The sequence below is a fragment of the Lagopus leucura genome, unplaced genomic scaffold, assembly GCF_019238085.1.
Source record: "Lagopus leucura isolate 7727_CA_CO unplaced genomic scaffold, USGS_WTPT01 Super-Scaffold_73, whole genome shotgun sequence".
In the NCBI taxonomy this organism is placed as follows: domain Eukaryota; kingdom Metazoa; phylum Chordata; class Aves; order Galliformes; family Phasianidae; genus Lagopus; species Lagopus leucura.
The window spans coordinates 9415276-9429494 of record NW_024962252.1 but is presented as its reverse complement, the minus strand read 5'-3'; the positions used below and the strand labels follow the sequence as shown (position 1 = coordinate 9429494).

Genomic DNA, 14219 nt, shown 5'->3' with positions numbered 1-14219 from the left:
TGTTCGACCTAACAGATAGGAATTTATGTCTTATTCAATCCTGAAATATATTGAGTTCATACAGTATTCCTGAATATGTGTCCGTCAGCAGCACAACTTGTCTTCCAAACTCTACACTGGTTTCAAAGCCTTTGAGATATTCTATAGACTGAACCAAGGAGAACTAAATTAACTCTTTAATTCTAGGCTCAGAGATAGCTCAGTTTCTCTGGAATAAACACACACTTTACAGTGAAGTGTCACTTCTACATGTGATGAAAGTTTCTCCAAGGAGAGGCACTTATATCCAATGTGGATTTTACTCACTTCCACACGAGACTGTAATCCCAGTGTCATTACTGTTCTCATACTCAGATTTCTCTGCATTTATCTTTCCCAAAATGGGCACCATTTCCAGCATCTGGCAATGTGATTGAAGTAACAAAAGTGGTTAAAATTGCTATTTATCATTTTTATTCCTATGAAGAAAAAAAAACAAACAACAGGACTCAGTAAAGGCTGTGAGATCAAAGTAAATGCACAGGAAAGAGCCTAAAGAAATTAATACAAATTATTTAAGGTAAAATCTCTACCTATATATCTACTTATCTATTCATTATATAACAGTCTTTTGCCTTAATTGGTCTACAAAGTTTTAGGATTCTATAATCATCACTGGAAAGATAATTTGATACTTTCCTCTCCTTACAGTATGAAAATTTCAAGCAAATTTACACTGTTGTAACTTCAACTCATGAGGTTTTTCCTATCTCCAGTGTGTGTGAAGTAAAAACTGCACCAAATATTTCTTTTTATTTTTCAGAAAATTTTTCTATAATTGAAAGATGTTTTTAAGTTTCTCCTCCACTTCTTTTATTTGCACTTAAAAGCAAATCAAAACATCCAATTTGCATTTCCTTCTAGGTCATTATAATCAGCTTTCTGATTACACTTGCTGCTGACCACTAGACCCTCTCCAGAAGTGCAGTGCCTTTCAGGAGCACATGCAGAACTCACGTCTGCCTGAATTCACATTCTCTTCTAAGTGGAAGAAATTCCTGAACATCTTCTATACAGTCTATCGGTTCGCTATTGCCAATCTGATGTTAGCTGTTTTGTAATATATGTCGCCATCAATTTACATTTACTGTGTGATCCACCATAGCTTCAAAAGCTTTTACAGTATTATTTTTCCAAACATTTGTTTTCCTGTTATGTTTATACTGTTTATGTTTTCCTGTTTATGTTTATTGTCCCGTTAATTGCATGTCATTTATACAATTTCTCAGTGTCACTTTTGATGTCAAGAATGTATTCAATTTATCAAGGTTATTTGGGTTAATCCTGTCCCATAATACACTTGCAATTCAAGGTTGATATAAGTTCAGATTTCAAAAACATGTTTTTTTTCTACTGCATAAGTTATTTGACGTGCCCTAAGGAGAGTAGCAGACCCACCACAGAGCCCTGCAGATTTCATGCTTATGTATCTATATTTCCAGATCAAAGTTGTTTAATACTGGGGTTAACTTCCAATTAATTTTACGCAAATAATTATTTTAACTTACTCTGAACCTTTTTATAAAATTAGACTAGAAAACTAAGTCAAAAGCTTAAAAACCACAGATGTATCATATTTTTTTTTAGTTTTTCTTTTGCAAACAGGTTGTTATTCTATAGTGAAAGGTCATTTGATGGGCTTGACAACTTTTTTTTCATTACAATTCTGAAGGGTTGAATACTTACAATCTTTTCATTTATTCTAGTGTCATTCTACAGCTGAAATAAGTTTTCACTGGACAATAAATTACTGAAGATTCTTTTCTGAGCATTACACTTCATTTTCTCTTTTTGTTCCTTTGGAGCCTAGCTAACATAATCACTAGATTTTCTGCTGTTACTCTAGAAAATGCTGTAAGGAGCCTGAGGAGGATTTCAACAAGGTATCAAATTATTTGAAAACATTTAACTTATTTAGATAGCCTCAGACCTACTCTTTCCTATGCCAATTGACTTCATCTTCATTGACATTGATTTTGTATTAGCTCTCTAATCGTGATTGGTGAAGTCTGATGCCAGAAAAACATCAAACTCTTTAGATTTGTTGGCAACATCTGTCCTTACCCTTCCACCTTCATTAAGCAGACTAGATCCTATGACTTAAAAAGTTACAGATTGCTTTCTTGATACTCTTGTCTTGCTACCATTTCATAACAACAGTACCAATATTATTCTGTACTTTGGTCTTTTTGAATCTTCCACTTCATGTTTATGACACACTGATGTTTTTCATGTTTGTCATTAACAATTTAAACAGTTTGTATTCTATGTTCATTTATTTCTTCAGAATGAAGTATTGAAAGAACTAACCTGAACTTAGCCTCTCACTATTAATATTGCAAGTTAGATATTAAGGAAAATTTGAAATGAAAGTTATAACTCAGAATAACTGTCTTACATCTAACAGGAAACAAAAAGAGATGAGGGAGGAAGAAGCTTGTGAAGGACTAAAAGAAGTCTCTTGTGGTTTGTAAGGCTGTTGAAGACAGTAGAGAACCCTTTAAACTAGAATGTCGCATCAATCTATGAGATGGCTGCTCTTACTTAGAACCTGTTCATCTTTCTTGCCCCTTTATTTAAGAAACTGTTAACTCCCTTGGAACTTCTTTCCTATACTTGTGTTTCCTATTTAGGTCTTATCAGTCCTTTTGAGTTAAGAAAGTCCCCTTTCCTGAAATCCACTGTCCTTTTTTCCACTGCTGCACCCATATCCATTATTCTCACTTAAGTTGCCTCCCCCTTTCCCACTTTCAGTCATTTTCTCCTTCCTAGTCAGAATCAAATCCAGAAGAGATTTGATTATCACTCAGAACAATTTAAAACTATATGAGACTTTAAGAACTTTCTTATCTAGCCTTCGTCCATGGGCAGTGTAGGGAGACATTTTCAGAGGCAATTCTTCCCACCCTGTAATAGCAAAGACAGGTGGGAGAGACTGATAACAATGTGATTACCTGGCTGGTTTAAATTAGGTGTCCAACTATGCAATAGCTAAATTTAAATAAAATATACACTGCTATACATTCTCTGTGTCCTGTTGTATTTCTTTCCCAAAGATGCCCTTTCCTCCTTCTATTATTACCCTGGAGAATTCCAACAGGTCTGTCTCCCACCAGATTCCAGATCTCACAGTGAACATGTGCATCCTGCATCATATAAGGCAAAATACTTTGCACATATCTACAACTGATTCAGTCATTTCCTTCTTGTCCCTCTTATGACCCTATTATGAATACCTCCTCTCCCCTTCAGGAAACCCAAGTCCTCTAAAACTGCACCATCTGTATAGACATATTTATCTTCAGGATGTGTCTGTCCTTGCTCAGACTTTTACCCTTCTCTGATGGGATTGATAAGAATACCAGCTGAGACTCCTATTATCACCAGTCCAGGAGCTTTGCTGTTTCTTATGGCAATCTTCAGCTAGTTCCTAGAATGGTAGTACTATTTCCCAAGTGAATGAGTCACTTGGAAGAGGTTTCAGATGGCTGAATGAGCCTTGGTAAGCTCTTGCAATAGCTCTGATCTGTGCAGAACCTCTCCATAAGTGTTGGTTCATACCACCAAATGGATGTTTCTGTTACTGAGAGAAGTGAGTCACCAGCCACTGTCATCCTTCATTTTCTCTTGTGAGCAGAGGTCATGAACCACTCAGCCGTCAGAGCATGTGGTTTGTCTTCCCTCGGCACTGCAGTTGGTTTCCCACTCATTGCCAAGAGTTTACTACTTTTTTTTTTCTTTTTAAAGCCTAATAGATTGCCAGCTGAGGCTGAAGTTCTGTCTGCCAGCAACAGTAGATCACAGCCAGCTTTCTCTCTGTAGAGAAATATGTTCCTTTTCATTCATGGGGCTTCTGCAGACCTCAGCTTCTTTGCTCTCGGAGACTCCATGTCCGTTACATTTATGAAGTCTTTATGTTCCCTTATGCTTCTCAGAACACCCTCCCTTCCTGTAATTTTTCCATTTGGATTCTAGGAAATTACACTTCCTGGCTCTCTGGATTCTGCTACAGACCATGTTCATTGAAAATCCAGACTGACCCAGATAAAAGCATCTACAGTTGTGATCTTGGTCTGGACACAGCTCCCCTGAGGGCAGGTAAAGGAAAAGCTGAATGCTGAGTCAGCTCTAGCAAGGAGAAATTTCTCAATCTTATACCTTATTTTCCATAGCTCCATAAACTTTCTGAAGCCTGGTTTATTCCAATTTCCTTATGAATTTCTCTTTGTTGCCATCTGTTGCTGGTTAACTGATCCCAAATCTTCTACAGGAAAGGGGTTTTCAAAGTTCCTGAGTTAATACTTCAAAGCTGAAACCGAATTTTAAATCAAAACATGTTACATCCTCAGCTAATAACCTGAGAAGATTTTAATTTACACTTTTCTCAGGTGGTGGCTAACCCCCTTGAGGGGCTGTCTCTGAGCCACCAGAGTCAGGATCTGATGAACAGTCTGGGCTAAACCACTGTGCTTAAGACCTCAGTCATTTCTAGGACACACTTGTCCACTGAGTTCAGCAGCAGCTTTTCTACATGTCTCCAGGACTGAGCTTATCTTCATATCTATTCTTTGGTAGCTCCTCAGCAGGTACCTTTCATGAGGCAAATGAAGAAAAACAAGATGAACAGTTTCTGGCAGGCAATGGAGAGGAGATTGAAGGAAAGCTGCATCTGGGTCAAAAAGAAACCATTGAGGTCAATGGTATGGGGATTCAATTGAAAGTTAACTGTGAAATAGCATGATGTAAGACTAGAATGGCTATTGTTTCTGTCAGAAAGCTCAGCAAAGTAGCTTGAGAGGTTCCAAAAATCTCAAATTCTAAAAAATCCACATGGGTCTTTCATCCATCATCTAAATGCTGGGGATGTGATGACAGCGGAAGAGAAGAGAAATTTGAGACATTACAAAAAATAGTAGCAGAGTGGCAAAGCTTATTTTTCCAGCTTGCTGTGCAGTTATTTTTCTATTATAAAAAAACAGAGCGTGGGGTTTTTTTTTGTTTTTGTTTTTGTTTTTTGGTTTGTTTTTTTTTTTGTAGTACAATATGTTTTCCAGAACAAGGTGCAGTACACATTCTCCTGGTTTCTTTTCTGCTGTCGTATTCTGCATTCTAACATACATCAGTATATTTTCATCTACTTAGGCCTGACTGAGGATTTTAAATGCTTTCATTGTTGCAGAGCTATCAGTGATCCTAGTATACATGTAAGCAAACAGCTATATACAGAATAGCTGCTGCTAAATGTTATTCATAGACAGAAGACAGAGAGAAAATATTTTACTTTAATTCCAGAAAATATAGTTACTATTTTGTTCTGCTTTAAATTTTACCTTTAGCATTGCTGCATCTTCAGTCCTCCCATTCCTCCTCCAAATGTGCTTTTTTGTACTCTAAATAATATATGCAAGAAAGCAACTTTTCTTGTTCCTGTTATATCAGATTCTTGGTTTTCCAACTGATAGGAAAGTAGAACAAAAGCTTTCTTAGATTTTCTTAGATCTGGTAACATTCAGCATTATTTCAGCTTTTAAAAGTGGCTGCTCCTGTATCTGCTGTCTATCCTGTTTCAGTGACTTTTTTTTCAAGAAAAGATTTCAAGAAGCTCTCTCTCTGAATCTCTCTCATCAGTCCTAAAATAAGGCTGTTTTTAGTATGAATGTACTGTCCATGTTTTGAATTTCACCATTTTTTTCTCCCCTTCAGGCACTTTGACCCTTAATTTGCAATTTCCTTTAGCAAATCTTTTTCTTCTTAATTTTTTCCTGTCATTTGTTTATAAAGAGTTCTCACTTTTATTTTATCTTGTTTTACTTTATCTCGCCAGGAGGTCAGAACTGTTCCTCCACATCTATAGAGCCAACGACCCTAAACTAACCTTCCTGCTCATTCATCCTAGATTTAGTTCTTACATAAATGGAAACTTCTCCTCCTTAGCACTGTATTCAGCACGTGTCCTCTTTGCCTTCCTTCTCCACCAAAATCTTCTATTCCATTTCCCCAGCGATAGATCTAATACATTTCCTACCTCACAGAATGATGTGGAGGTGTGAGTTACCTGATCATGAGTGAGAACAGACAAGCCAGCCTGGGGCATCTCCAGGATGGTATGTTTTACAGGGCATCTCTTCTCCCTTTGGGCTGTACTGCCTGACTGGGTGCTGAAATGTTCAGGTTTTTCCCAAACTCTACTGTTTCATCTTGTGTAACGCTTCGTTTTGGTTTTGACAGTACTGACTTTTATCATATTTTCCTTCATCAACTACAGTGTCCCTTTCCCAGAATCCATTTAACTTTCCTTCCTTCCCACCTCCTTATCCCCCCATTCCATAAGGCAGAGTGCCCCCACTGAGGAGGAATACGTGCTCCTGCTGCTTGGCACACTAACAGGTGGCATTTTTAACAAACCCTGTCTGCACATCCAAGTGAAAAAAGGCCAATCTTTCCCCATGCCACTCAGATGAGGGGGGGTTGGTCACTTGTGGTTTTGGATCAGCCACTGCTGGCAGATCTATCCATGTTCTGCAGTTTGCAAAGGTCTCTGCTGTGGGAAGAGTGGTGTAAACAGATTTCATCATGCCATTTGGGTAAGGGCAGGAAATTCATGGACTAATAATTCCAAGGCAAAGAGAAAAGGAGAAATAAGTTACACATCTAGGCATATGACATTTTTAATTTTAATATTATCTCTCACTATATGTTCAACTGATATTCTTTCTAGTACCATTTGTTAAGTAGCCCAAAACAGTTATTTACCAACCTGTTTTATATTTTAAGTTCCTTACAAAGGTATAGTATGACATCCTCTCTGTTCCTCAGTGAGGTAAATAGTGGACTCTAAAAAAATTAAAAATAATAATAAATATCTGTATTTTTACCTATAAATTCGTAAATAAATTTATTTAGGGAAAATCTTTAATTTTTATTTAGTGTTATCCCAATTGTCTAGATGTGAAAAAAAGAACTAATGGCCCTAGGTCTCTTGCATATTTCTGATCAGGAAGAGATTTCACTGTGTATATTAAGTCTATCTTATGGCTATTAGTAGCAGAGAGTAAGAAACACAGCAGGCAAATTTACTTAAAAGAAAAATACTGAAATTGTCAGATTTAACAGAGTTGTATATCAAAGCTATCACCATACCACTAAGTACTTTCTCTACATTGAAAATTTATTAGAAATGCTGTGGCTAAGTGCCATACATCCATAAATCTGAGGGATTCTCTAAGTACTTTCTGAATCTTACACTTCAGTGTTACTCATATTTAAAAATAATTGCTGATCATCACAAAGAGTATTGGAGAGATTTATGCAATGCTATTTTGGTTGTCATTATGTAATGCCAATAGTCGAACCAACATCTGTTCAGGTGGACCTAGTATGTAAAATCATCAGTGTTTCAGAATTATTTATACTGGAATTTCCCAGAAATTGTTAAAAATGCAATCTGATGTGGGCATGATTCTTTAGCTTAGAAATCCTTTGAGCCAGATATGATGAGTAGAAACCATGCCACGTATATTTTGCCAATATTATGAAGGTAGTCTGGTTTTCAGCCCTTTTGATTTCTAGCTTCTCATCAGACTACAACATTCATCACAAAATCAACATTTCTTACACTTGCAACTGGGACGATCTCTGTTGCTAAAACAAGAGTGGTTTGACTTTAAAAATCTTCCATGAGCAACTGAGGATGATGGATTTCAGGCTGGTGGGCATGCTTTTATTTATTTCAGAATTTTAATTATATATATAGTGCTTCTGATGAAGAATACTAGAAAAGCAAATAGGCAAGCAGACATATACATACTAAAAAAAAACATTGCAACAGGAAAGACTGAATAACAAAACTTTTCTGATTTATTTGTTAGGGCTTGGCTGGACCACTACAGCTTGTTTTGAGTACTACATTTCAGAGTAACATACAACAAGAAATACATGGGCCAGATGGAGCATCTGAACGCTGAGTATAAAAGCATGAGAAGGAAGGGGAGCCTAAAGAAGGACAACAAAGCAACAAGTTCCAAATATGTAGAGCAATAGTGCAGTGAGAGGAAAGGAATAAACTCCTTCACATCCCATAGGGGTATACTAAAAAGCAACAGAATTGAAGAAAAACAGAGAACATTAAGTTCAGATATTGTGAATTCTTTCTAACATAGGATTTAGGAAGTAGACATATATCATATACCTTTAGTTAGGAGGTATAATGAGGAAATATAACTGATCACTTCCCACAGAAGTATGAGTTCAGAGATTCTTTTTAACCTTCCTTTTCTATGGTTCTATTAGTTTTTTAAATGAAACCTCATTTAAACATCAACATTTGGCTCCTAATCACTCAATATTGAAACCTTTTTGGAAAAGCCCGGTGCTAAATGCAGTTTTCAATTTTTTAATGCATTTTGCATGTTTAATCTAAACAGAAATTTACTTTCCCAGAATCCCAGAATCCCAGAATCCCAGAATCCCAGAATTGTTTGAGTTGGAAGAGACCATTAAAGGCCATCTAGTCCAACTCCCCTGCAATGTATAGTGACACCTACAGCTTGATCATGCTCTCAGATTCTCTTCCAGCCTGACATTGAATGTCTCCAGGGACAAGGCACCACTACCACTCTGGACAACTTGTTCCAGTGCTTCACTACCCTTATTCTAAAATGCTTTTTTTTTTTTTATATCCAATCAAAATCTCCCCTCTCTCTCACAGTCCCTCTTTAGATATTGAAAAGCCTCTATCAGGTCTCTTCTCCAGGTTGCATGGCCCAAGATCTCTCAGCTTGCCCTTGAAGGAGAGATGTTCCATCACTTGGATCATTTTCGTAGCCCTCTTCTGGATGTGCTCCAACAGATCTATGTCTCTCCTGTACTGAGAACTCCACATCTGGACGCAGCACTCCAGGTGAGGCCCCACAAGCACAGAGTACAGGGGCAGGATCACCTCCCTCTATCTGCTGGTCACAAATCTTTTGATGCAGCCCAGGATATGGTTGGCTTTCTGAGCTGTGAGTGCACACTGCTGGCTCATGTCCAGCTTCCCATTCACCAGTACCCCATGCTGAATGTACTATTATATTAAGCTTCTGTGTGCCCAGTTTAAGTTCCTTTCTTAGTGGAAAAAGCTGGGATCAGAAATACTCAGAGGAGTAAAATTCGAAACTTCCATCTCCCCTGCAGGATCTCTCTTATGCAATTCAGGATACTGTCCACTGGTCATAAGAGGATGCAGCTGGAAAATATCCCAAGCTGGCAAAATGAAGTGAGCTGTAACAGAAAGACAAGTGCAAAGGAAGCGTAGAGAACTTATAGAGAGGGTGCCAATGGCATTAAAGAATACACAGCATTATTCACAGATTTTGCAGACGTGGTGGGTTTTTGCAGCAGCGTGTCTGCCTCTCTCTGCAGCCTGCCAGGGGGAGCCTGCAAGCAGCAGCGCTGCCACGGGATGGAGCGATCTGCCCGCAACTGTGAAACTTGGATGGTGCTTGCAGACTGTAAATTTAAAACAGAGATCTTAATACAGCAAAGACATAAGCTGTTTCTGGATGTGTCTCAACAGGAAATGGCTTATTGTAGAGAGGGTGGAAAAAAGGGAAGATTCAGTTGAAAAATAACAAATATGCCACATCAGTGGAGCACAAGGACAAGTTGTTGTAAAGCCTATCAAGATCTGTTGAGACTCTTTTGCTCTCTCATGTTGCTGAATGAAGTTGTAGAAACAGAAACCTCTCTGCAGGACACTTTGAATTATTTCACGTAGAGCATTACCCACATTCTACTTCCTGAACCAAATATTTTCCTTTTTTTTTCAGAGATGAAAAGAGATGGTTTTGTCCCTGCACAAAGTATTTGAACCAGAAACAGAGCTAAGATACTATATCTGCTTGTGAATTGCATCTCTTGGGATTCTTTAGACCATGGCTTATGTTGCGCACCATCCTTTCTATGGTGCACCGTGCAGTGACACATTCTACTGATAGAGGCTGGGGAAAGCCATGAGCAGTTCATACTGGAACAGTATAAACCAGAATGGGAGATGAACATGGCATGTTTAGTCACTGAGTTATGTTGTCAGCAGGGGTGGGAAATTACTCTCTTAATTCAAAAATAACCTTTGTTTTCAGAAAAAAAAACAAAAAAACAAACAAAAAAAATTGCACAGACATACTATGAAAGAATTTCAGTAGGTGTTTGAGAGGAAATCACTAAGAAATCTCATGGAAAAAAAAAATATATCAGTTGTAGTTCATTTGTAAAAGATGTGTTTACAGGTTAGCTATTTTATTTTATTTTAAAAGCTGGTCTACACTTTCAGGTTAGAATGAAGATTCCAGGACAAGGAAATTAATAATTTAAACATCCCCAAAAGCTGCTTTTAATGCTTTCTTTGTAGAGTTAGTCAGACTTTTAAACTGCTATTTATCTCACTATAGACAATGAAAAGCTAACCAAATTACTTTTGTTAACAAATTGGCACTTTCTGACCAAATTTACCATCTAATTTTATGCCTTGCCATTTTCCTGTGAATTAACATCAAAGCCTTCATGTTAAGAAGTAAGTACTGCCCAACAGTGATAATCTGTTATTTAAGAACAATATGTATTTGGAAACATGATGTCATGGAAATGGTTTTACTGGATCTGTACTTTTTAAGTTCATTTTTGTTAAAGCATTTTTGTAACAAAAGATATGTTGAATTCACTGCATGTTTTGATGATTACATTTCATCTGCTTGTGTGACTGAGAATTGCATTGGCTTTGGAAATTCAGAAGTGTCCAACTTCCAGGAGATGGTGCTGTAGCACTTCAGCTGCTTGCTGCCTTCCAGCTAGGATAGCAGTCCAAGTTTCCAACTCAGACAAAACTTTTTCATTTTTATTCTTCAGAAGTGCAGGAGTAACTTCTTCCCTCACACATTTCTCTCCCCTTTCATGAAACTTCTGAAAAATTCAGAATTAAAAAGTAGCACAGCTTCTGCCTTTCAGTTAATGTAAGGTTTAACAAAGAGAAGTATCAAGTAATGGGATGTAGGAACATACTGCTTATTTTGAACCTTGCCCATAACACTTTTGCCTTCTGAAGGTACAGGTCTGCAAATGATGATTTTATCTGAGCTGGTCACAGTTCAGCAATTTTTAAATGCAGAAATATGAAATAAATTCTAACTTACCTATGCTCCTAGGGCATCTTCAATTATTAATTAAGAGTCAGCTCTGAAGGCAAGTTGCTCTCCCACAAGCACCTGTTCCTGCAGTTCCCATGAAATCAACCTACTGCTTACTCAACTTCACCTAACACACACAGCAAGCAAGAGGGGAAAAAAGGCCAACAGCAGAAAAATTAAAAAGTGGATTGGAATAACACTTTTTAAAGTTCTAGACTTGGTCTCTTTCTCCTTATAGCCACCAATGACTTGAACAAGCTGATGGGTAGTAAGTGTGTAAAATGCAAGTGCAGAGAAAGCCCTCCAGGTAAAGTCACCACAGAGGAAGAGGCTAGGGTGAAAGTAAGTGTGGGGCTAAAGCCAGAAGTGCACAGCTTTCCCCTTCCTATCTCCAGGGGATAACCTTGATTTATGGCCTTGCAAACCCAGGCAGCACAGCCTGCAGTCGAGATAATTTGGGTCTGACAGCTAATTCTATTCTTGTGGCACTGCAGACATGGAAAGTCTATCAATGCTGGAAAGGCTTGGTATCTGTTCGCAGCATGCTGCCCTAACTTTTGTCTTCTAAGTGTTGCAGGAAACCAGGAGTCCTGGAAAGCCTCCAGTATCTACATTTCTGTTTGCTTTATGTAGATAATTTCGAGCTGTTTTGGAAGTTTTTTTTTTCTTTCTCTCTCTCTCGCTTTCTTTCTTTCTTTCTTTTTCTCTCTCCCCTCTCTCTCTCTTTCTTTCTTTCTTCAGCACACTGTTTCTGGAACATTATAGCATAAAATGAAATACTTAAGTGTAAGGGTCTGGGAATCAGTACTTCCAGATTCAATTACTGGCCCTGACTGAAGCTAAGAGGGATGCAGTATTGTCCCCACAAAACACTGGAAAGGCATGAATAGTGCAGAGCCTTAAAAAGAGTTACAATTAAGATCAACATTTCTTAATGCTTTTTATTGAAAAACTGAATAAAATAAACAAAACCTCTCTCTGAAAATATAAAACATTTTCAAAAGAGAAAAAGAACCTTTTTATTCTTGTAGGAGGCTTTCTATATGATTTTTTTTCATCAGGTTTAGCAGTGACTCTGACAGACTATGCTTGACCTTTAGAAAACTTCTTGTCTTCTGGTTACTTAAGTGACTCCCACCTGTGTTAGAAATGTGTCTACAGAAAGATAATGAAGCTTATCTCAAGTGTTTTGCTGCAGACATGTTTAGTAGGCAAAGCTCTGTCCCCTACAGCTAGATTTGCAACGTTTATTCCTCTGCTTCTTTTTGTGTTTCTTTTAATAAAGTGCCTTAAATTTCATGTTTTTCCTTATTTGTAAAGGCAATATTTGGTAGCATGTACATCAAGATGGAAAAGAGTGCTCCTCTACAATGTTTTGCAAGTTAGGTTTCCTTTTCCTGTACAACACCCAGAACCTTTATCAGACTGGTTGGTACTCAGCTGGACATTCCTATCAGCCTCATGAACACTCATGGAAACACATGTTGCTTGAGAAGAAGCACTGCCAAGCACTCTCATGCTTTCCAGAGTGTTTGCAAAAGCTGTAAAAACGGCATTGCAAAAAACTGTGTGTATGCATATAAATGTATGTATGCAGCTATTTATGCATTATAGAGTGTGACTGATCATGCTGTAAATCGCTTACCTACCTTGTCAATCGGAAGGGCAGGTCCATTTCATAGATAAGCACTGCAGTCACAGACAGATACGGTAATGCAAAATCTCTGCAGAAATCCGGGGCAGGGAAGGCATATGGGCCATTCCCTGGTGGAGACTTACTGCTCTCACCTCCAAAACAGCCTAGAAAAGGTTAAGCACGAAAAGGTAAGAAAAGCTACACAGTTTAAGGTGAATTGTGTGTACTAACTTGTTCACTTTTTTTTTTTTTTAGACAGTATCTGATTTTTGAGACAAAGAAAATCAGTGAGATGTAATCCTTCTAGCCTTCTGAATCAATGGAAGCATCTGATTCCAGAACAGACATTATTTTTTTCTTTAGACTGAAAAGATTAAGATGAAAATTATAAAGAAATGATAAATGTAATAGCAAAAATCAGTTGTCTTATCTTCCCAGAAAAATCTTAAATCTATAGCTCTAGAAGCACTGGTGTTTTTTAGCAGGTTAAGAGTGAAAAAAGAGAAAGTTTTCAGTTATATGAAAATATTTTTTAAAACCATTTTTTTCTTCTTTATGTCTGTGTATCATTTCTTCTTTATCTTTGCCAATACTTCAAGGTAAATCTATGATAGAAAGTAACATCCATCATCTCGGGGCTTTCCTTACCTGACCTTTTGCATTTTGTAAGCTCAGTGCAATGTGGATAACTACAGACACCAACATATGGTATAAACAAAATAAGGGTACAAGTTGTATTCCTTACTTTAACTGTAAAGAACAGAGATGTTTTGCGATAGCTGTCACTAAGAAATTAATGTGCTTTTCGCTGGCTATGCAGTATCCAGTCCTAATCTAAGCCTTCATAAATGCTTCCTTCTTCACAAAGAAAAACTTATTCCTTGCCACACCCTGTCAAAAATCTGGCCTGCTTAGCTATGCTTTGGCTTGGGCTTTGATGTGCTAGATAATGGGAAAACAATGAAGCTGTATGTGTTGTAGCTATTAGTTTAACTGAGAGATTAATCTTGTGGATTACAAAAATAGAAGAACAAAGGGGAAACTGACATTGAAAATGATTTTGTGATATTTGTCATTTTTAGTTCAGCAGAGCCAGCATGCATTAGCTGAGCTACTCTCCGTATTGCAATGCACAGGAGAGTAATTGTCATAGTGATAATAAACTCTCATCCCAGCATGGATACTGCATGGTAGAGAAAAGGGACAATTTAGCTCCTTTCTCATATAGCTGTATCAACACAAGTAAGTCCATCTCTTCCACCTGTCAGCAGAGGTAAATTTGTTCCAAGCTGTACTCATACACAGTGCTTAAATAGTAAAGGACATTGATTCTTCACCAATTTTTCCACTTTGGTATTGCTTTGTTGAAAGCTCTTCCATAG

General features: G+C 37.5%; 1 long non-coding RNA gene across 1 annotated transcript; it reads right to left on the bottom strand.

The window, feature by feature from the left end:
• Nucleotides 1-324: 324 nt before the first annotated feature.
• On the bottom strand, nucleotides 325-12995 carry LOC122174868. The gene is made up of 3 exons (XR_006177245.1): nucleotides 12851-12995; nucleotides 11208-11328; nucleotides 325-400 (listed from the first exon to the last, which is right to left on the bottom strand). It is a non-coding gene; the product is annotated as an uncharacterized LOC122174868 (long non-coding RNA).
• Between the last annotated feature and the right edge of the window lie 1224 nt (nucleotides 12996-14219).